At 38.1% G+C, this 22175-nt stretch overlaps 1 long non-coding RNA gene across 1 annotated transcript; it reads left to right on the forward strand.

Annotated features, from left to right (window-relative positions):
- Positions 1–19492: 19492 nt before the first annotated feature.
- LOC147365625 (uncharacterized) lies at positions 19493–20964 on the forward strand. The gene is made up of 2 exons (XR_015132602.1): positions 19493–19606; positions 20822–20964. It is a non-coding gene; the product is annotated as an uncharacterized LOC147365625 (long non-coding RNA).
- Positions 20965–22175: the final 1211 nt, after the last annotated feature.

Raw genomic sequence — 22175 nt, forward strand, 5'->3', positions numbered from 1 at the left:
TAGTTTAGGTCTCAAAATAAGGATATAGGTAGAGGTTGCTCAGCTTGCAGTCTGGAGTAAAATCACATCGAAACAGTAGCTGACAAGATGAACCTGAAAAAGAAAGAAATATTTGTTATTGTAAACCACTGAAAATTTGAGATTGCTTACCATATAGTGAAAGCTGATGGATATAATATCTAATATTTTGTAAACACTATGTCCTATAGCCACAATATCTCATTTAACTGATAAAATAATCCTATGTGTTACATACTTTATTATTCCCTTTTTATAGGTGAGAAAGCAATGATGAGAAAGCAATACAACAGAAGTAAAGTAACTAATCTAAAACACACAAAGCTGTAAGATTTTAGAATCAGACACATCTAGCTTAGAAGTTAGATTCTACCACTTATCAAATATAGTGTCAAAGTCATAATACAATCGCACTAAAAATCAGTCACATGTAAAACAGAGATACAGTTAAGCTCTTCTCACAGCATAATTCTAAGGGCTATTGGGGGATTAAATAATGTGTGAATTACCAAATGATTTAATGAGCAAGTAAGTCTTAATTTACATCATCCCTAAATTAGACCCTGAGATAAACACTTGATGTGAGTAGTTTAGAAAGCTTCACAAAGCTTTTTTTGTGAAGAAGTGGGGAATGAGATAAAGGATAAGAACAGTCAATTAAATAGCTTAAAATTTGGAGAAGTTTTGGGGAAACAGACTCAATCACACTACGATACCATGTGGAATATGACTCAGATGGCCAAATTAGATCCTATCAGGATCTTTCACAAATAACTTTTAAAAACTCTGTACAAAAAAAAAAAAAAAAAAAAGACAAATAAGAAAAACTGAAAAGTGAAGTCACTGGAAAGTGAACAAGCAGATTCTGGAAGAATCAAAACTTGGAAGAAGGATCAGAAGAGGATGAGTTTTCCATCGTTACAAATTTTACCCTGAGGGCAGACCGAAGTTAGCACTGCACAGCATGCCTAAAACTCTAATAGAAAACAGTTCTTCTGGCCTAAAGAATTAGCAGATGGAATTTAGAGCACAGGTCCTGAAAAGTTGAGAGGATGAGGAGAAAGATGTGAGCCAGGAAGAGAGAGTCCTGAATTCTATTTATAAACTCTGCTCAAGTCTCTGACCTGGGACATATATGAAGGGAGCAGACTCCAATACCTCAGCTAAAGGCAAAATAGGGGTTTGAAGCTGCTGTCCAAGAAAATGTTTTAACAGTTTGAGTTTGGCCAAGTTAATTTCTCACTTTAAAAAATTGGGGAACTCTTTGGAGAAATACAATATAGAGTCTTTACTACAGAACATCCCACAATGTCTAGCATAAAATCCAAAATTGCTCAACTTGTGAAGAATCAGGAAAACGTGACCTATTTTCAAGAGACAAGACCATGAACCACGTCTGGTCTCAAAATGATCTAAATGTTGAAATTAGCAGACATGGATTTTAAAAGCAGATTTTATAACTCTGCTCATTGAAATAAGAGAAAATACGCTTGTATTAATGAAGATGTGAAGAATCTCAGCAGGGAAAAAAAGGGAAACTATTTAAAAAGAACCGAAAGAAAATTCCTGAACTTAAAAAAATGCAATTTTGAAACTAAGATCTCACTGAACAGACTTAACAGCAAATTGGATATGACAGAAAAATCAGTGAACTTGAAAACAGATAGAAAGTATCCAATCTGAAGGACAAAAATATTTTTTAAGATTTTTTTTTTTTTTTTTTTTTTAGGGAATTCCCTGGTGGTTCAGTCAGGACTCTGCACTTTCACTGCAGAGGACCAGAGTTCAGTCCCTGGTCAGAGAACTAATATCCTGAAAGGCACATGGTGCAGCCAATTTAAAAAGTGCTTTTTAAAATTAAACTACTTTTTAAGTTCCAGAGTCTTGGAAACCTGTAGAGCAGTAATGGAAATTTAACATACTTATATCAGGCTCCCAAAAGGAAAGCATAGAGAAAAAGGGGAAGAAAAAAATGTTTGAAATATAAAGGCCCCAAAAGTCTAAATCTAGTAAAAGACAAAAATGTAGGAACTCAAAATGCTCAGAAAGAAAAGTACAAAGAAGAGTACACTTGGGGATTCTCTGGTGCCCCAGAGTTTAGGGTTCCACACTTCCAAAACTGGGAAATGCAGATTGCTTCCTAAAGCAATCACAGTATAGATACCTGGTCAGGGAACTTAGATCCTACAAGCCAGGCAACCCCATCCTCCCAAAAAGAAAAGTACACCTGCACACATCATAGTCAAACTGCTAGAAAGCAACATTGAAGAGAAAATCTCAAAAGCAGCCAGAGAAACATGACACATCGCCAGAAGGGGGACAACCATTTGGCTACGCATTGACTTCTTACCAGAAGCTAGAGAGATCAGAAGACAGTGAGACAATATCTTTAATGTACTGAAAGAAAAAATAAGCTGTCAATTTAGAACTCTATATCCAGTGAAAACGTCTTTCAACCATAAAGGCAAAATAAAGACATTTTCATACAACAGAAAACTAAAAGAAATTCACTACAAGAAATGCGTTTAAATTTTTTTCTGTAGGTTGAAAGAAAAATGAAATCAAATGGAAACTCAAATCTTCAGGAACAAATGAAGAGCTTTATATATTGTTACTATGGGTAAATATGAAAGGCTACTTTTTCCTCTCTTAAAAAAAAATACATGACCATTTAAAACACATATTAATCATTGTTTTGTGGGATTTATAATACATGTAGATGTAATACATATGACATTTATAACATAAAAGATACTGGAGGGGAAAGTTAATTGATTTATAAGAAAGTTTCATGGTTTATACATTTTTATGTCAAGCAGTCACCAAAAAAAAAATAATAATGATGTTAAGAGGTCTAGCTAAAAAGTCTGTAGATAAATAAAATAGAATTATTTAAAATATCCAAATATCAAAAAGAAGGCAGACAAGGAAGGAAAGAGGAATAATATAGGACACAAGCAGAAAACTCTTCTGCTGCAAATGTCTAAAAACTCTCAGCAAATTTAATAAACATCTTTTTTAGATGCATAATTGAGCTCTCCAAAAAGGGACCAGAAACTAAAAATCCAAGTGACAATCAAGTGACTCAATGCTACAGCTACAGGGGTGGTGGGGGAGGGGGGAGTGAAATTTCCAGGTGGACAGGAAAAGATTGTACAACTCAACAGCTTTGTGACTCCTTGGTTGATAAAGGAATTTAGTTCCCATAACTGCCCATCTGCAAGGTGGTGCCCTTCCACTAAGACATTCTTGGCCTCTCCTTCGTTCTCCAAGTCCCTGTCTAACTGGAGATTCTGCCTCTGTCGTGTTTCTTTTTTTTATAACCAACAGAAAACCGACATGGGGGTTGGGGAAGGGTGAGTGTGGAGAAGTCCTGGACCTGACTCGAATTCAAATAGGGTGATTTGCCCGAGTGCTTAGACATGTCCGACCCTTTGCAACACTTTGGACAGTAGCCTGCCAGGCTCCTATGTCTGTGGGGTTTTCCAAGCAAGAATACTGGAGCAGGTTGCCATTTCTTTCTCCAAAGGGATCTTCCTGACCCAGGGATCAAACCTGCATCTCCTGTGTTTCCTGCATTGCAGGTGGCATTCTTTACCTGCTGAGCCATTGGGGAAACCCAGGGTGACATGCCTTTTCCTAAAGCAATCACACAGGGGACACAATATTCTGATTTTCCATTTAAATTATATTCCCACTCCTGGAACAAAGGGGGAGATCAATACCACTTAAGCTATTGTAGCAGACAATTTAGACTTCTGTCTCATCACCTTGTCCCTCTTATCTCAGCTTCAACTGTGATAGAAACTTCTGTGCATCCTGAACCCATCCCACCTCAAGCAATTTGCCTTGTGTTTCTGTACTTTTCTGCCTAAAGGCTTTCCAAAGCTTGAGGAGTTTGCTCAACCCACACACACGCACAGGCTAGAAACACAGAGGAATTAACATCCCTAGTTGCAATGTGCAACCAAATAGAGATGAGGACAACAGATTAATTCCCCAACATCCCAGCTCAGAGGATCTTTGTAAGGGCTGAAACCCAGTTGCTCACAGTAACCAGTTTGGTAACTCATTCTTAATCGGCTTTTCCTCATTCCATATGTCATTCTTCCTACTCCCTCTCTCCTTGAAATTACCTCCCAAGTAGGCCACCTGCACCAAGCCCTAATCTTACACTGTTTAGGGGAATCAGCTATGTGGATTATGTAATTATTATGTAATAAGTTATATGGATTAGAAGTAAGATGGAGGATGATTTCTCTAAAAAAACTAGAACATGATCACTGAAACTGTGAGTGTATCTGAGTAACACGAAACAACAAAAGTCTACCACAAACCTACAATCCCCCAGCCTTCTCCCACCTACTAAGAGGAGATCAAGCTTTCTCATCTACTCTAGAGAGACTCCCAAGAGCCTTGCACAGTCTCTGGCCTGAGTGGTAAAAGGTGACAAAATGTGGGTACTGATTCAGGTCCTCTTTTTTTCTTTTTTCCCCTAAAGTCATGCAAACTCAAATTCATCATCTTTGTGTTCTTCTGAGGGTCGTTTCCACTAAAATATTCATCTCTTTTCAACCTCTGCTGCCGGGGACCAGCCCCGGCTGATCCAGGGTATTCGAAGCGGGGATGGCGTCGGCGACCTATTTATTTAAATATTTTATCAAAGATATAAAGAGTAATAGGATGAGGATAGCTCCGTAGGAAAATTTAGTGGAGAAAAGAGGCTGAGTAGCTTGGTTTACGCAGGAGACCAATAAAACTTCAAGACAAGAAGTTTGCACCACTTACGTAGGCCGCAGGCGTCCTTCCGTGCTCCCGAAGGAGAGGAGACACTGAGGCCTCCCCGGTCGGATCTCAGAAGCCCAGGCATAATTAGCAAGCATGGCGGGTTCCACGCTCCAGATGGAGACTCAGCCAGAATTTGAGAGAGAGAGCGACATGGGGAGACCAAGTTTCAGTGAACAAGGCCCGCACTTTATTTTCCAAAGTAGTTTTTATACCTTAAATTGTGCATAGAGGATAATGGGGGAAGGGGTGGAGTCATGCAAGGACAGCAGCTCCTGGTCCTAACCGAAGCCAGGCTTTCAAACTTATCATATGCAAAAGTTCAGGTGAATTACATCATCTTCTGGCCAGGAGGCCTGTTAATATTTTAAGAAACTTATCTTTCTCTAAAGGTGATTATTTCAAAGTCAGGCACCAGCCTCCAAAAAATATTGGACAAAGCTGCATTCCTATAGGGCAAAGGTGGGTGGGCTCAATCAAGAAAAAAATTAACTCAAGGGTCCAAGGTTACAAACATTGAGGCTACTACTTACATTTCTGTATACCCATTATATCAATCAATACACTGCCAAGGACACAGTAGGTAAGGGATATGGAAACTTAGCAGCAAACATTGGCCCAACAAGTGAAAATCCCTTCACCAATACAATTTCTAATCAATCTTTTAACTACTCAAAAGAATCTGTGTTTAGACAGTTTAGAGCATCTCCTGCCTCTCACAGTTGGGAGGCTCTGAACAGTCACATGTGGCCAGAAAAACCTATTCAGGCAGGCTAGAGGATTTCCAAAGGAGTTTGTAGGTTGAAACACTGTCACACCCAGGAATTATTAACTGGAGCTGTAAGCTAACTCTTTTTTCAGAGAGAGGTAGTGGGGGACAGCCCCCGTAAAGTCAGAGGTGTAGGTGAAAGCACAAAGCAGAAAGTAGGCAGACTCTGGTTTTGGGGGTAGATGCTCGAGAATTTCCAGGGAGACTCCTGAGGCTTGACCCCGCCTTTGCGAATGCCGAGCCTCCTTCCTCATGACCTTTGCCACGGGCGGAGCTCGCTCCCCGCACTCTGCCTCATTTTTGGCTGCTTGTACAGCTTGTGCTGGCTCCCAAAATGTTTGTCCTCGTCTCTGGCAGAATCAGCTTTGAAGATAGGGCTCTGTTCAGTTTACCTTGATTTTATTGCCTTTTGATTAGTCTCCTTAAGCAGGAAGTCCAAAAAAAGTAAAACAGTATCTTTCCTTTCTTCTCCAGTGTCAGACTTGGATCTGACAAGTTGTACAGGATCCAGAGAATGCAAATGAGAACCAACAGTGCAGGAATTTGTACACTGTTGATGGGAATGTAAATTGATGCAGCCACTATGGAAAACAGTATGAAGCGCCCTCAAAGAAACTAAAAATCGAGTTGCCATGTGATCCAGCAATACCACTCCTGGGCATATATCTGTAGAAAACTCTAATTTGAAAAAATTCATGCACTCCAATGTTCATAGCAGCACTGTTTACAATAGCCAAGACATGGAAGCAAACGAAATGTCCATTAACACATGAATGGATAAAGATGCAATATATATGCACAATGGAATATTAATAAGCCACAAAAAGAATGAAATACTTGATGGGAAATAGATGGGGAAACAGTGTCAGACTTTATTTTTTGGCTCTCCAAAATCACTACAGATGGTGGTCGCAGCCATGAAATTAAAAGACGCTTACTCCTTGGAAGGAAAGTTATAACCAACCTAGATAGCATATTGAAAAGCAGAGACATTACTTTGCCAACAAAGGTCCATCTAGTCAAGGCTATGGTTTTTCCAGTAGTCATGTATGGATGTGAGAGTTAGACTGTGAAGAAAGCTGACCACCGAAGAATTGATGCTTTTGAACTGTGGTGTTGGAGAAGACTCTTGAGAGTCCCTTGGACTGCAAGGAGATCCAACCAGTCCATCCTAAAGGAGGTCAGTCCTGGGTGTTCACTGGAAGGACTGATGCTGAAGCTGAAACTCCAATCCTTTGGCAGCCTGATGAGAAGAGCTGACTCATTGGAAAAGACCCTGATGCTGGGAGGGACTGGGGATAGGAGGAGAAGGGGATGACAGAGGATGAGATGGCTGGATGGCATCACCGACTCAATGGACATGACTTTCTGTAAACTCCGGGAACTGGTGATGTACAGGGAGGCCTGGCATGCTGCAGTTCATGGGGTCACAAAGAGTCGGACACGACTGAGCAACTGAACTGAACTGAACCGAAAATGAATGAAATGATGCAATTTGCTACCTTGGATGGACATAGAGATGACCATACTAAGTGAAGTAAGTCAGAAAGATAAAAACAAATATCATATAATATCACTTCTATGTGGTATATAAAATATAACTCATATGAACTTACAAAATGAAAAGACTCAAGGACATAGCAAACAAATTTATGATTACTGAGGGGGAAAGGGGGTAGGGATGTATAAATTAAGATTTGGGATTAGCAGATACAAGCTACTGTGAGCAAAATAAACAATGAGGTCCTCCTGTATAGCAGAGGGAACTATATTCAGTATCCTATAATAAACCATAATAAAACAAAATAGAAAAATATCAGATAAATCCAAACTGAGATGGTCTATGAAATAAATGGTTTTTATTCTTCCAAACTGTCAGTCAAGAGCAAAGAAGACAAAAAACAGTTCCAGATTAAAGGAGACCAAAGACACATAACTACTGAATGCTTACATGTGATTCTGGGCTAGATCTTGGGCTAGAAGCAAAAAAAAGTTATATAAAGGACATTATTGGGACAATTGACAAAACTGGAGTATGAATTATAGATAAAAGCATTGTATCAATTAACTTTTTTAAGTTTAATAACTGTACTGTGGCTTTGTAGGAAGATATCTTTGTGCTTTGGAAATTGGCACTGGGGTGTGAAGAAGTAAAGGGGTGTGAGCCATACAGCCTACTCAAAAATAAAATTCTGAAATGAATTTATTAACAGACACAAAAGTGGCCACCCGGACAAAACTCATTTGAATTACCATTTTCTACAACTACAGAGTTGTAAAATTTCTCTGTTAAAGAAAATGAAAGGAGAAAAACACTGTAGAGAAGAAAACTTTGAAAGCTATACTAGACAATACATAGAATTCATTGAAATTAAACCCACTAATCCTTTTTAGTCCATTTCAAATATTTTCTCTAACAATCTCCTTTGTCCACCCTTGTGATCATAATAATCTCAAAAATTACTTTTGTACACGTCAAAAAAGTTTCATCTCCTATTATACAGTGAAGTGAGTCAGAAAGAGAAAGAGAAATATCGTATTCTAACATATATATACAGAATCTAGAAAAATGGTACTGAAGAATTTATTTACAGGGCAACAGTGGAGAGATAGACATAAAGAATAGACTTATGGACATGGGGAGAGGGGAGGAGAGGGTGAGATGTATGGAAAGAGTAACATGGAAACTTACATTACTATATGCAAAATAGATAGCCGATGGGAATTTGCTGTATGGCTCAGGAAACTCAAACAGGGGCTCTGTATCAACCTAGGGGGTGAGATGTGGAGGGAGATGGGAAGGAGTTTCAAAAGGGAGGGATTCATGTTGAGGTTTGACAGAAAACAGCAAAATTCTGTAAAGCAATTATCCTTCAATAAAAATAAATTAATTTTTTTAAAAAAGGGTCATCTCGTTAGCATTGGCCTAATTATTCACACAGATGTAGGGCTTCCTGGGTAGCTCAGTGGTAAAGAATCTGCCTGCCAGTGCAGGAGACCCAAGCTCGATCTCTGAGTCAGGAAGATCCCCTAGAGAAGGAAATGTCAAGCCACTCCAGTAATCTTGCCGGGAAAATCCCATGGACAGAGGAACCTGGCAAGCCACAGTCCATGGGGTCACAAAAGAGTCAGACATGACAATGATTAAACAACAACAACATATAAAAAAGGCTCATCTCATTAGGTTTGGCCTAATTATTCACATAGATGTAGCAAGTACTAATTAGCCATACAGGCCTCCTTGAGATCTTGCAATCCCACAGCCATATGGTATTGAACAAGTAGTCAGGCTGCCATATTAACTTCTTTCTGGACATTTTCACAAGGAATCTCGGACTGAACTTCTAAAAGCCGTTCATTTGCTCTCCTGAGATTATGAAATGAGGCCTAGGAAGTTCCCTTCACCATATTAAACCTGAAATATCTACTAATTTGGGTGAATTTCTCTCTGCTGCTGCTGCTAAGTCGCTTCAGTAGTGTCCAACTCTTTGCGACCCCATAGATGGCAGCCCACTAGGCTCCTCTGTCCCTGGGATTCTCCAGGCAAGAATACTGCGGTGGGTTGCCATTTCCTTCTCCAATGCATGAAAGTGAAAATTGAAAGTGAAGTTGCTCAGTCATACCCGACTCTTAGCGACCCCATGGACTGGAGCCTACCAGGCTCCTCCGTCCATGGGATTTTCCAGGCAAGAGTACTGGAGTGGGGTGCCATTGCCTTCTCCAGAATTTCTCTCTAGAGGTCACTAACATTATCTTAGTTTCCTGACCTAATTAGCCATGTTTACCATCTGTGAGGCTGGGATCCTATAAACAAGTTACCAAGCCATGCTTCCTTGGAGGATTCTGTAGGCATGTCTTTCATAAGTAAAATCAATTTTTTTGTGATGTGACATGTCATACTTGAATAAGCATTATTCTTGAATATGCTAGGGCCTTGTTCTCACAATCAGTTTGTCAAACTATATTCTGGTAAAGAAAAAAGGAGAGACAGAGAGAATAGATTCTTATTGAACTTATGCAAATAATATTTTGCCATGAAAAAGGAGACTTGCTAAAGTTTTAATTGCATTTTTTAAACATTTTTTGAGACATAACTCAAATACCATTAAATCCACCTTTTTAAAGTATACGATTCATCAGTTTTGAGTATCTGCAAAGTTGTGCAACTATCACCATTATCTGATTTCAGATCACTTTCATCACTCCAAAAAGAAACCCCATATCTATAAGCAGTCACTGTCAGTGACTTCAGTCCCACTTCAGTCCCTAGCAACAACTAATCCACAGATAGCCCCCAACTTAAAATGGTTCAATTTACAAATTTTCAACTTTACAGTGGTGTGAAAGCAAAATGCATTCAGTAGAAACCAAACTTCAAATTTTAATTTTTTCCTGAACTAGCAGAATGATACTCTCATGATGCCTGGCAGCAGTAGCAAGCCACAGCACCCACTCAGTCATGTGATCACGAGGGTAAATAACGCAAACATTTACAAGTGTTCTGTATCCAGACAACTATCCTATTTTCACTTTCAGTGCAGTAGTCAATAAATTATATGAACTATTCAACACTTTATTATAAAATGGGCTTTGTGTTAGATGTTTTTGTCCAACTATCAGTTCAGTCGCTCAGTCGTGTCCGACTCTTTGTGACCCCATGAACTGCAGCACGCCAGGCCTCCCTGCCCATCACCAACTCCCGGAGTTCACCCAAACTCATGTCCATCGAGTCAATGACGCCATCCAGCCATCTCATCCTCTGTTGTCCCCTTCTCCTCCTGCCCCCAATCCCTCCCAGCATGAGTCTTTTCCAATGAGTCAACTCTTCACATGAGGTAGCCAAAGTACTGGAGTTTCAGCTTTAGCATCAGTCCTTCCAATGAACACCCAGGACTGATCTCCTTTAGAATGGACTGGTTGGATCTCCTTGCAGTCCAAGGGACTGCCAAGAGTCTTCTCCAACACCACACTTCAAAAGCATCAATTCTTCGGCACTCAGCTTTCTTCACAGTCCAACTCTCACATCCATACGTGACCACAGGAAAAACCATAGCCTTGACTAGACAGACCTTTGTTGACAATGTCTCTGCTTTTCAATATGCTATCTAGGTTGATCATAATTTTCCTTCCAAGGAGTAAGTCTTTTAACTTCATGACTGCAATCACCATCTAGGGTGATTTCAGAGCCCAAAAAAATGAAGTCTGCCACTGTTTCCCCATCTATTTCCCATGAAGTGGTGGGACCAGATGCCATGATCTTCGTTTTCTGAATGTTGAGCTTTAAGCCAACTTTTTCACTCTCCTCTTTCACTTTCATCAACAGGCTTTTGAGTTCCTCTTCACTTTCTGCCATAAGGGTGGTGTCATCTGCATATCTGAGGTTATTGATATTTCTCCTGGCAATCTTGATTCCAGCTTGTGCTTCTTCCAGCCCAGCGTTTCTCATGATGTACTCTGCGTCTAAGTTAAATAAGCAGGGTGACAATATACAGCCTTGACATACTCCTTTTCCTATTTGGAACCAGTCTGTTGTTACACGTCCAGTTCTAAATGTTGCTTCCTGACCTGCATACAGATTTCTCAAGAGGCAGGTCAGGTGGCCTGGTATTCCCACCTCTTTCAGAATTGCCCAACTATAGGCTGATGTAAACGTTCTGAGCTCACTTAGAGTAGGTTAGGCTAAGCTATGATGTTTAGTAGGTTAAGTATATTAAATACATTTTCAACTTATGATATTTTTAACATATGATGGCTTATTGGGACATACCCTTATCATAAGTTGAGGAAGATCTGAACTTCTGTTTCTAGGGATATTTCTATTCTGTATGTGGAAGTATGACAGTGAAAGTGTTAGTCACTCAGTTCAGTTCAGTTCAGTTCAGTCGCTCAGTCATGTCCGACTCTTTGCGATCCCATGAATCATAGCATGCCAGGCCTCCCTGTCCATCACCAACCTTGGAAGGAAAGTTATGACCAACCTAGATAGCATATTGAAAAGCAGAGATATTACTTTGCCAACAAAGGTCCGTCTAGTCAAGGCTATGGTTTTTCCTGTGGTCATGTATGGATGTGAGAGTTGGACTCTGAAGAAGGCTGAGCACCGAAGAATTGATGCTTTTCAACTGTGGTGTTGGAGAAGACTCTTGAGAGTCCCTTGGACTGCAAGGAGATCCAACCAGTCCATTCTGAAGGAGATCAGCCCTGGGATTTCTTTGGAAGGAATGATGCTAAAGCTGAAACTCCAGTTACTCATTCATGTCCAACTCTGCAGCCCCATGGACTGTAGCCAGGAAGGCTCCTCTGTCCATGGGAATATTCCAGGCAAGAATACTGGAGTGGGTTGCCCTGCCCTCTCCCAGGGGATCTTCCCACCTAGGAATTGAACTCGGGTTTCCTGCGTTGCAGGCAGATACTTTACCATCTGAGCTACAAGGGTATCCCCTATTCTGTATATTTTATGTAAATTAAACCATGAGCATGTAAATTAAATATGTGACCTATTGTGTCTGATATTTCCACTTACCATAATATATTCAAGGTACCTCCATGTTGTAGCATGAATCTATACTTCATTTTTCTGCATATGGCTGAATAATATACCATTGAATGGACATACCACATTTTGTACATCCATTCCTCAGCCCATGGACATGTGCACTGCTTCCACTTTTTCATTATTATGAATAATACTGCTATGAACATTCATGCCCAAGTTTTTGTTTGTACAGAAGTTTTCATTTCTCTTGAGGGTGTATCTAGAGGTGAAATTGCTGGGTCATATATATCTACCTTTTTGAGGAATTTCCAAGCTGTTTTCCAATGATGTACCATCCTACATTCCCACCTTCAACATATAATGGTTCCAGTTCCTCTGCACCCTCACCAACATGTGTCATTGTCTTTTTTATTATACCCAGTGAGTGTGAAGTGATATCTCATTGTGAGTTTGATTTGCATTTCACCAATACTTTGGTCACCTGATGCAAAGAACCTACTCATTGGAAAAGATCCTGATGCTGGGAGAGATTGAAGGCAAAAGGAGAAGGGGGCGGTAGAGGGTGAGATGATTAGAGACCATCACCGACTCAATGGACATGAATTTGAGAAAACTCTGGGAGACAGTGAAAGACAGGAAAGCCTGGTGTGCAGTCCATGGGGTTGCACAGAGTTAAACATGACTTAGCAACTGAACAACAGCAACAAACACTAATAATGTTGAGCATCCTTTCAGTGGGTGTTTAAGGGTCATTTGTACACCACCTTTGAAAAATGTCTATTCTAATCTCTTGCCCATTCTAAACTGCAATTTGTCTTTTTATTTTTGAATTATAAGAAATTTTTATATATTCTGGGTACGATACATTTATCAGATGTATGATTTGCAATTATTTCTTCTGTAAATTGTCATTTTGCTTTCTTGGGTCCTTGGAAGCACAATTTTTAATTCTGAAGTCTAATTTATGTATTTTTTCTTTTATTGCTTCCATTTTTTTAAGTATAATTTATTTAGAATATTATATTTATTTCAGTTATACATGTTGACCCAGTATTTTATAGATTATATGTCATTAAAAGTTATTTAAAATGATGGTTATAATTCTCTGTGATGTACAATGTATCTTTGTTGCTTAACTATTTTATACATAGTGGTTTGTATTAATTACTCTTATACCCCATTTTGCCCCTCTCCCCTTCCCTTTTCCCCACTAGCAAACATGTTTGCTTTCTATACCTGTGCGTCTTTTTTTATTTTGCTATATACATTCATTTTTTTTTTTAGACTTCACATATGAGTGATATCATACAGTATTTCTCTCTCTCTCTTATTTTGCTGAGCATGATATTTTCTAGGTCCACCAACATTGCTTCAAATTTCATTCTTTTTTGGCTGAGTAGTACTCCATTGTATATGTATATAACACATCTTCCTTATCCATTCATCTGCTGATGGACACTTAGGTTGTTTCCATATATTAGCTACTGTAAACAATGCTGCAGTAAACATCGAGATGTGTGTATATTTTTGAATTAGTATTTTCTTTGAATAGGTACTCAGAAGTGGAATTGCTAGATCTTATGGTAGTTCTTTTTTTAAGGAAATGCCATACTGTCTTCAATAGTGGTTGCACCAATTTACAGTCTTATCAACAGTGTGCAAGGATTCCCTTTTCTCCACATCCTCACCAACATTCGTTATTTGTAGACTGATGATAACCATTCTGATGGGTGTGATATAATATCTTATTGTTGTTTTGATTGAATTTCCCTGAAAATTAGCAATGTTGACCATGTTTTTATGTAACTTTTAGCCATCTGTATGTCTTCTTTGGAAAAATTCAAAGAATTTTTCAGATCTTTGCCCATTTCTTTGTTTATTTGACATTGAGTTGTATGAGTTGCCTATATATTTTGAATACTAACCCCTAAGTGGTTGTATCATTTGCAAATATGGTATCCCATTCAGTAGATTGTCTTTTTGCTTAGTCAATAGTTTCTTTTGCTGTGCAAAAGCTTTTTAAGTTTCAGTTCAGTTCAGTTCAGTCACTCAGTTGTGTCCGACTCTGCAATCCCATGAATTGCAGCACGCCAGGCCTCCCTGTCCATCACCATCTCCCGGAGTTCATTCAAACTCACGTCCATCGAGTCAGTGATGCCATCCAGCCATCTCATCCTCTGTCGTCCCCTTTTCCTCCTGTCCCCAAACCCTCCCAGCATCAGAGTCTTTTCCAATGAGTCAACTCTTTGCATGAGGTGGCCAAAGTACTGGAGTTTCAGCTTTAGCATCATTCCTTCCAAGTTTAGCTAGGTCCCATTTGTTTATTTTTGCTTTTGATTCCTTTATCTTCAGAGACAGATCAAAAAAAGGTGTTGCTACAATTAATGTCAAAGAGTATTCTGCCTATGTTCTCTGTTGGCTGGTTTATGGTTTCATATCTTACATTTAGGTCTTTCATACGTTCTGAGTTTATTTTTTTGTATGGTGTGAGGAAATGTTCTAATCTCATTGTTTTACATGAAACTGTCAAGTTTTCCTAGAACCAATTATTCAAAAGACTGTATCTTCTCCATTGTACGTTCTTGCCTCCTTTCTCATAGATTAATTGACTATACATGGGTAAGTTTATTTCTGGACTCTATTCTGTTCCATTGATCTACGTGTCTATTTTTTTTAACCAATACCAAGCTGTTTTGATTACTGTAGTTTTGTAGTATATTCTGAAATCTGGGAAGGTGATACATGCGGTTTTGTTCTTTTTTTCTCAAAATTGCTTTGGCAATTTGAGGTCTTCTGTGGTTCCATGTAAATCTTAGGATTATTTGTTTGAGTTCTATGGAAAATATCATGTGTATTTTGATAGAGATTGCATTAAAGCTGCAGACTGCTTTTGGTAGTATGGCCATTTTAACAACATTAATTCTTCCAATCCAAAAGCATGGGATATCTTTCCATTTCTTAGAGCTGGAGCCAAGTGTAGAGCAGGGATTGCCCCCTGTTCGGTGGCATCACAGCCCTACAACGAGTGGGGTTGATCACAAGTTGCTGGAGTGGAAGCCCTGAGGGTCTGGCCCAAGCTGACTCTGTTTCCTTTAAGTGTGTGCTTTCCCATTTTCCAGCACCAGGACCTTTGCCCAAGAGGAGGGAAGTGCTGAAGCAAGCAGGGCTCATTCACATTCTCAGTTCGTGTCAGCCACAGACAGTTCTAAACTGTCTCCAATGAACAGTCTGTACAGGTAGCAGGAATTGTTTTCTTTGCTCTGCTCAAATGCAGCCTTAAATCCAAGTCTCCTTTCTGCCTCACAGCTGATCACTTCCCTCAGCCTCTGCCGCCCCTGCCCTGTTCTGGAGCTGCACTGCAGGGCAGGTGGGGCCCAAGTGGACTCATGGTATGTATCTGGGCATGAGGTGTGATGGAGCAGCCACCATCAGAGATCTAGGCAGCTTCTGACGCACCCCTTGGGTGAAAGATGTTCAGTCATGTATGACTCTTTGTGGCCCCGTGGACTATACAGTCCATGACATTCTCCATGCCAGAATACTGGAGTGGGTAACCGTTCTTCTCCACAGGATCTTCCCAACCCAGGTATCAAACTCAGGTCTCCTGCATTGCAGGCACATTCTTTACCAGCTAAACCTAGATGCCAACAATGGCTAGTGTCACCCCACTTGGATTCCGTGCTGGGATCAGGCAGCCTCTGCATCCCATAGAAAAATCTGAGTTTTCTCCCCAGTCATGGTACCCATAACCCTAGGTTCTGTGCCACCCATGCGATGAGGAGTAAGCAGTGGTGGAACATTTGCTCAGCTCGGGTTGGGGCATGTGTCAAGAGGGTCAGGGAAATCCACAGCCTTTGGATCAGTCCTCTAATCATACTCACCACCCTGCATCAGGGGCAAGGCAGCACATGAGCTCCACAGAAGCAGAGTCCAGGCTTCCCACAGCCCTCCTGTTAGTCCCAGTCATCTTCCAAACAGCCACGGGGGCTTGTTGCCCCCATGTAGGACCCCAGGACTGGGGCATCAGATCTGAGGCTGTCACTGCTCACTCCCCAGGGCAGGTATCTATCTGTACAGTCTCCTTTTCCCTCCGAGTCCCCTCCCAGAGACACAGGTCCCAACCTGATTGCTTTTCTTCCTTTCCAACCTGATTACATGTATACCTTTACTACAGCTTTGGTTGTACAGGCATCTTTTTGACAGTTTCCAATTAATTTTCAGTGAGAACTGTTCCACATGTAAATGTGTATTTTTTGTGTTCATGAAGGGAGGTGAGTTCTTGTCCTCTGTTCCACCATCTCTTCTCTTGCTTCTGGTTTTGGTGTCATAGCTAAAAGATCACTCATCACCTAATCCAAAGTCATAAAGATTTAGACTTGTATTTTCCTTTAAGAGTTTTCAAGTTTTGGTTCTCAGCAAGAGTTTTTTAATTCAAGGAGGGTGTCTATGAGACTCAGAAATAATTTTTAAATATTTCATTTCATTTACATAAGGAGAATCTAATAAATCACAGATTAAAGATAATTTACAAAGAAAAATAAATGGCTTTTTCCTATGTCCAATAAGTATAGAACATTGAAGCAATAATACTTCATTATTTCATTTTAAAATGAAATTTCCCATACATTCATTCAACCTATTTAATTCTTATTCTGCTTAATCTTGAGGGTAAAACATTTTGTGGACTGAAGGGGCATTACATAGATTACACAGAATATAAAGAAAAGTCTTTCATATTGCCATTTGACAAATGCATCAGTCAGTAAACCAAGAAAGCAAGCCCTTTGAAACATGATGAACTATGCCAAAATTTTAACATATTTCATAGCTTCTTTTCAAACTTAGATGTTATATGCCAAGGCAAATAAAATTCACTTTCAAAGTTTCATATCTTAGAACACACTTATACTTTAGGACTGTCTTTTTCTCTCTTATATTCTTATAAGTGTGCACTGAAGCTTTCCAGAAGCTGCATGACATATGATATCACAGATCGAAAGCTGAAAGAGATAGGAGACTCAAGCTGAGTCCCATTAGCCAGACATCAGAGATTTACAAAAATTTAAAGTAAATCAACTCTTCTCTTAATGTTTTTAAAATACAGTTCTCATTAAATATGTTACTTAGGTGAACATGAAATCAGTTCATTATTGCTATTTTCAAAAATCAAATATTTAAAAGATCTATTGGCTTTAGTTTCTAATATGGTAAATGCTGACAAATGTAACCTACTTAGACAAAAGCTCATTCATTGTGCTTTTAAATATTCAGAATGTAAAAGGATCCTGAGACAAAAGGATTTGATCATCTCTTCATTAAGATAAAACTAATCTCTTTTTCCTTGAAAAAGAAAGCACATAAACCTTTATATTTCTCACCAATCTTCATAGTATAGTTTCAGCTACTCGTATTAATTATAACTTTCAACCAAAATAGTTAACTTCCATTTCACATATAAAATTGAAGGACCATAAATAATTGAAAATTATTTAATATAAATAAGCATGAACCAAACCAGCAAAGCTCATAAACATACATAACACAAGTTTTTACAACAACTATACACATTCTTTTCATATCTTATTGTAGCAAATGTGAACATATTCATTAACATGACCCAAAGATATAGCCTCTCTATAGCATATTTTTTAAAAAATAAAAAACATATAAACTTAAGATATTGTTTAGTAACCAAAATTTCAGAATTGTATCTTAGTTAGAAGCTATTTAGGTATCCCAAGATTAAACCACAAATTAGGCTAATGTTAGTTTAAAGTTTTAAACTACCCAAAGATCTTGGAAATTATGTTTAAATTGGCACAGTACAAAAACTTAATTATTATTAATATATATAAATAGTCAAGATCATAATTCACATTTTATTGCACACAAATTTATATTTTTTATATTCTTAAACATTATAGGGGGGTGTGTGTGTGTGCTCAGTTGTGTCTGACTTCTTGTGACCCCATGGACTGTAGCCTGCCAGGCTCCTCTGTTCATGAGATTTTTCAGGCAAGAAAACTGGAGTGGATTGCTATTTCCTCCTCCAGGGGATCATCACAACCCAGGGACTGAACCAACGTCTTCTGTGTCTCCTGCACTGCAGTCAGATTCTTTACTACTGAGACCCTGGGAAGCCCATAGAGGCTAATATTTATTTGATTAGAAAACCTATATACGTTTAGGAAAAACAAACTCAAGTAAAATAAATATATCAATACTGATAAATCAAGAAAATATATGGTTGTTATTTAAATTAATATTACAAAATTAAACTAATCTCATTGCCAAAGAGTTTTGTTAATTATGTGAACTAAAATTCTTAAAATGTTCTGAAATTTGCAGTTTCTGTAAGAATTCTTTTTAAGCTTAGCATATTAAAAATGTTAGTAGTTCAGCATTTTTATTTTATGGGAATTTTAGGAACATTTTATTTATATAAGTATTATCTAACTCTATAAATCAATAAGAACAAAGTTTCTTAAAGAGCTTGCACAATCTAATTTATTAATATTCTCCAGAGATAGGGAAACATTTAATAGTCACGAAATAAGAGTATAGGGCCTTTTCTGTATTACAGAGATATAAACACACAGGCACATAGGCATAAATAGACATAGAAAACTTAGTTTCAGTTCAACAGCTTTAGGGTAAACATAGAAACACAAAAACAGCAGTGCAGATATCAAGGAGTTGTTCTTCTCAGTGAGCATAAATATTCTAAATTGCTTTGAACTCAAAATAGATAGACACACACAAAAAAAGACTAAAAAAAAAAAAATTTCCTTTTATATGTCCCAGCATGGCAAAAAAATTGCTATCATCCATCTACAGAGATCATAAAACAGACCATACCGTAAGATCAAATTCTCAATCATTACTGCCACCAAAAAGAAATATTTATTTGTCATGTGCAAACCCCAAACAAAAACAAGGCAAAATATCAGCAAAGGAAAAACCTAGAAAAATGGAGAAACAGCCAAATTAAAGTTCTAGTGTCACTTGGAATTATTCTAGGATCCAAGAAAAGCAATGCCTGGGCTTATGTAACCCATGAAATGCACTTTTCAAGCAATGCAGTTCACCTGGTTTTGTCATTGGGCAATTCAGCGGATGACCACCAAAGCTTTTAAGGATTATTTTTTTAAAGGTAAAGTTATGACTATCATACAAATATAAAATTAATACATATCAAAGATTTAACTCATTGATTGATGAGAGAACCAGTATGATGTTGCAAATGGTTCCAAGAAGAATCTAAAGAACAGATACTGATATGGAAATAGATATAACATCAAAAATACTAAAATAAATTTGCTAATAGATATAAAAATGAGCCTAGGAGTTGGGGGTGGAGAAGGAAATCAGTTGCCTTTCACCAGACAAAATTCATATTCATAACTTTCCGTTTTCTCCATCTTACAGTATCTGTAATAGCTCTGTTACAGACAGTGAAAGACACAGTCTGGTATTGAATCAGCCAACATGGAAGAGTTCACTGAAGGATGCTTAATGTTCCATTGCAAAGACAGTCGGTAATCTTTTTTCTTTCTTTCCTCTTTCCCTTTTCAAAGTCTTTCACAATTTTGCCTGACAAGCCATGAAATGCTGTTGAGACATAGGGCAGAGTAAGAAAACATTTTATGTAAGGATGTGGACAATTCTCCACTATTGTTTTCAATGTTTATTTCATTTCTTTCTTTATTTTTGGCTGCACTGGGCCTTTGTTGCTGCAAGAGGGCTTTTTCTGTTATAGTGAGAGGGAGCTACTCTCTAGTTTTGGTCCATGGGCTTCTCATTGCAGTGGCTTCTCTTGTGGGGCACAAGCCCTGGGGCACAGGCTTCAGTAGGTGCTGTGTACAGGCTTAGATGCCCTGCAGCCTGCAGAATCTTCCCAGACTAGGGATCGCGCCTGTGTCCCCTGCACTGGCAGGCAGATTCTCAACTGCTGGACCACAAGCAAAGTCCTCCACTATTATTAAGTCATAAAAAAAGTAAGGAACAGAGGTGGTCGCATAAGTGTGAAAAGAATGTGGGAATAGAGAATATATACCTTTTGATATATATATGAATAACATATCTCTGGAAAGATTTTTTAAATACTAACACAATCAGTTTTTTCTGGCAAGGGAAATGGAGTGATGAGGGATTACTGATGAGAAGAAGTATATTTATATAAGTACATATATGTATGTGTATATGTATACATATATATCCTTTATAGTAATATATACAAATATGTGTGTGTATATATATATATTTCTATGTCATATATATCCTTTTATGTTTTATTATATGTATATCTATGTCCTATGTTTTTGGATTTTGAAACTTAAAATTATATTTCCTAGTCAATAAAGTAATATTTTTAAAGAAAAAATAACATAAGGCCTACATATTTCTATTTTTCAAGTAATCATAGTAACCCTTTTCTTTTTAGAGACTCTTTTCCTTACCTACTTCTGAATTCTTCATATTTGTTTTTATATAAATAAGACATATGACTGAATAATCATATTTTTAGAAGTCAATTTTCATTAAAATCTCACAGCAAAAACTTTGAATATCATAGGCAAACACTTAAGAATACCTTGATGGTTAAAATGGGCAAATTTTACATTATGTATATTTTAGCAAGATTTAGAAAAAAAAGAATATTTGTGTTTTTCAGCTGCCAAGATGACTCTCTACCCTGCAATGTCTGGACTGAGTGTCTCCATAACAGATAATTTTCTCCCTGTATTTGTCAGATGCAGGATGTGTGAAGAATGCTGCCATAGATAAAACCTCAGAGGAGGCTAAGAAGAGAAGCTGACATCCAGGAAAATCTCCCCAAAGCAGGGCCTGGCACATTATAGCAGATCAATAAATCTTTATTGAATGAATTAATGAATTACATGTAATCATCATGTAGCACTGTTTCCATATTTGAAATCCTTGATCTTTTCATCCATTATTCATCCCGCTTCTCTGCTCCATCAGCCAGAGATGAATTTGTCATAAGCCTTGCAAGGTAAGTCCTTTTGGATTCCACTTACAAGGATAAAGAAGTATTCAAATAGTTTCTGAACAGAGGATGAATCCAAGAGACTGACTTACTCCTACCTCTTATAAAGATTTTGAAAAAGCTCTTTGAGCCTCCAGGAATTCTCTCATAAATTCTCTGTGCACTTCTTATGATAATAATCTTCCCTTCCAGTCTGGCAGTGAATGCAATTTAACCTAAAAATATCAGAGAAAGACAAAGGTAATATTTTATCTCCTCAGTGACTCTGCAAAGAACAGTTATGTTCTAAGAAAAGTCTTAGAGCACGAAAAACTTAAAACACACAAACCTCAAACTTTTCCTAAATGCACTAATACATTCAAATAGTATAAGTCTGACACCAAGTGGTAAAAAATGGTATAAACACTTTAACTAAAAAAATATAACTGGTATTGTTACAGGATATTTGATAGACCAAAAAATTTTTATAGTCAGTGTTATGAACATGTCTAATACTCACCGTCAATACCATCTTCCACCTAATCATATTTTTAAAAGATACATTAAAATTTCTCTCTACATAGAGATGCTGTAAGAATTAAGTTAATTTTTTAAAATTTTCGTGTCTAGCCTACAATAAGCACTAACTAAATATTAACTCTTATAATTTCATGTCAGCTAGGTGTTATGGATACTAAGCAACCTGTCCTTTTCCTCAGGGTGCAGGTGTGAGGAAGGGAAACAAAGGGAAACCAAATGAAACCGTGTTAACAGGACTGTAACAGGCATGTTAAGCATGTTCTGGAAATGTATACGAAAGGCAGAGACCAATTCCTTCTGAGTGTTTTCTCTAAGAACTGCTCCTTCCTCAGATACAGAGCCTTACATTAGAAATCTGTGGCCCTGCTTTCTGTCCATGAATTACTGACCCAGAGTTGGACATCTGTCTCAGGCTGGGACCATCATATGTTTTCTTCTAGGAATTTGCATTTGAGAATTTGATACTTTCATTAATCTGAGATGTCCGCTTGAGCCTAGGATGTAAGCTGTTATCTGCTAAGGTGGTCATGTGAACAGAGAAACAGGAAAAGACTGCCTGAGTTAAAAAAAAAAAAAGC

This window comes from Bos grunniens, chromosome 9, assembly GCF_055505025.1.
Source record: "Bos grunniens cultivar Pamir isolate PY7600 chromosome 9, Bosgru_T2T1.0, whole genome shotgun sequence".
Lineage (NCBI taxonomy): Eukaryota > Metazoa > Chordata > Mammalia > Artiodactyla > Bovidae > Bos > Bos grunniens.